The sequence below is a fragment of the Branchiostoma floridae genome, chromosome 7 (assembly GCF_000003815.2).
Source record: "Branchiostoma floridae strain S238N-H82 chromosome 7, Bfl_VNyyK, whole genome shotgun sequence".
NCBI lineage: Eukaryota > Metazoa > Chordata > Leptocardii > Amphioxiformes > Branchiostomatidae > Branchiostoma > Branchiostoma floridae.
In genome coordinates this window covers 5,812,020-5,815,082 of record NC_049985.1, presented here as the reverse complement: position 1 = coordinate 5,815,082, position 3,063 = coordinate 5,812,020, and positions in this window count along the sequence as shown.

Genomic DNA, 3,063 nt, shown 5'->3' with positions numbered 1-3,063 from the left:
GATCAGCGGGCCCAGGGACAGCCAGGGACAGGGACAGGGGCAAGAACAGGGGGCAGGCCAGGGGGGGGGGGCAGGGGCAGGAACAGGGGCAGGCACAGGGCAAGCGGGCACAGGGACAGCGGGCACAGGGACAGCGAGCACAGGGACAGCGGGGCACAGGGACAGCAGGCACAGGGGCAGGAACAGGGGGTTGAGCAGGGGCTTGGACAAGGGGTTGGACAGGGGGTGGAGCAGGGGCCGGTACAGGGGCTTGGACAGGGATGACAAGTGGTACGTTGCCATTGTTGCCGCCGTTGTGCCCAGCGTTGTTGTTTCCTCCATTCTGGTTGGCCCCATTCTGCTGCCCTGCATTCTGTTGGCCTCCGTTGCCTCCATTCTGCTGCCCTCCGTTCCCTCCATTCCCTCCATTCTGCTGCCCTGCATTCTGTTGGCCTCCATTTGCAAACACTGTCATCAAAAAGATCTGGACAGAAAATCGGTGGGAATTGATATCATGAAAGGTTCATAAGATCATACCATTTAGACAAACAAAATACACATTCAAAGCTACTAAGAATGTGAGATGTACCAGTCTTACAAACAGCTAACAAACAACAAATTTTTTTAACTGCATATTAGCCAAGATGCTTGTTATTACATGTTACATACATATATGCCAACAGACTGTAGCAGGACATTCACACTGACAGTTTTTGCCGGAATACTTGAAGGCCACATTAACATGCTTTTAAGGATGACATCTTCAAAATACAGGAAAACTGAATCAGATGCAAACATGTGAGAAAGAAGAAGAAGAAAAGATGCCTAGATTTCATTACCAAATGCATTGCTTAGGGTGAGGACAAATACATTGTGCGATCATCATACAAATTTGATGCCATAGGATTTTCAGAATCAATCATTGAAAAGATCATCTTTGACAGCCTTTTGACAAATGTGTAGCAAGACAGCTAAACTTTGCATGACATGCACATGTACTTGCCATGGCTGTCTAAAAGTTAAAAGTTAGTGATCATACAGCGATCGCATGACGTATGTGACTGTGTCCTAAGCAATGAAAAGAGCCATTTGGTCAAGTGTCATATCTGGGATTTATTCAAAGTAACAGATTTACTTACGACAAAAGTCCTGAGCAGGTTGTTCTCCTGAAAAGAGAGACAAAACATTTTATGTATCAAGCAGATTTGGAACTTTGGATTACAGTATATTGTTTTGATTACTAGGTTTCCAATATTTTTTTAATGCCATCAAAAGTGAAAAATGCCCCCACAGGTTTCAGGAATGAAACTGCAGTTGGATGCAAAACGTTAAAAAATGTACAATGTCAGCAAAGGTTTTCGTTCAATCTTTTCTGAAATCTAAATGTCAAAAGCTTGCTGTTCTATAGTGCATTTAATTGATGTATGTAATACCATGTCACTGTATACACCATATGCACATTATCTACGTCCACCAGTGCACCCACTGTCAAAAATTTACCTGTATAACTCAAATAGATTTGGGGTGCACTAAAGTCCATATTCGCCCGGTATTTGGAGTGCTAAAAGAGGTTTTGACAAATTGACCACGCAGATGTGTGTTGGGATGTTGGTAACAGTTGCATATTGATAATCTGTGATTAAACAGACTATAACATTATGTATTCCAACTATGACAAAGTCATTTCTAGCCATTTAAAAATCCAGTGTTGATACTACTGGTAATAGCAGGCTATGGACGTCAGTCTTTCCGTAAGACTCTCACCTTTCTCCTGTTCATAGCAAGCTTCTTAAGGTCCTACAGTGTTCCCATAGTGTTCATCATAGTAGTGACAAAGAGCAAGACTTATTCTAATAACTACAGTGTGAAATAGGCTTGTAAAGACATACTTACTGCCCTTAAACGCACAATCTCCGCATCTCTGATCTGTAAAGATAAGTAAGACATTTTGTTAACATTATTACCTTTTTTTATCAACAATGTCAAAGACTTTTACGAACATGTAAAAACTGTATGGTATCAATTATTCAATGGAAAAATCATTATCTACAAGTCAGTTTTTCAAACTTTCTGATATTTGTAAGCCAACCCTTCTTGAGTACTCCAAATCCTCCCTGGGTACTCCAAATTCTTTTTCTAACTCTGAAAACTGGCCCCTAAGGTCCCCCAATAAGCTTGGGGGCCAAAAGCTACATGCCTTACTCTCCCCTTCAAGAGCTACATTTGTATCTAGCACTCAAAAATCATGACCATACCATGTCCAGAACACATGGTATCATAACTGGAAGTCCCATTGCAGTACCATAAGACACTTCTAGGGGGCCTATGATTCAATCATGTCAAGCTATTACAAAGAACTTCCCACAAATATCAAAACAATCCATTCACTGACAGGCATTCTCTATGTATGTTGCAGACAGACATCTCGCAAACAAAGAGCAGTATTACAGATTAGCAGCATTATTTCACCTGAATTTCAGTGGTAAAAAGGGCAGATACACAAAGCTTATAGCATTCTTCTCTCAGTCACAGACTAACCATGACAGACTGTGCATTATTGTACAATGAATGCAGTGGAAAATGAAATACAATAGAAGCCATTTAATTGCACTCCCCATTTGCCAGCACATTTGGTGCCATTATCTGGATGGTGTTATTCAGCTGGACTGCACCACTACGGGACTTTGGGATTCCGTGCAATTAACAGAAGTGTGCAGTTATCCATTGTGCAATTAACTGGCTTCTGCTGTAAATTACATGTATCGATAACAAACACAGAATGCAGTTTTCACTATATCCCAACAAGGTTTTCAGCATCTAAGAAACTCGCAACAGCTATTTCAGTACCTTGGACAGGCACAGGCCACTACCGAGTTTGAAGGTGCATTAATGAACTTTGAGTACCATGTGTCACTAAAAATCAGAGCAAATGAAATGGAAAACTCCTAAGCTCAAGGCTATCATTGCAGAATTCTTGGTAGCAATGGGACATTCCAATTTCCCAAAAGCTTGTAGGAGTACACGCTGGTTTTATTAGGCCATGTTAATGACATCCCCTGGGTACTCAAAACTGATGCAGCATGC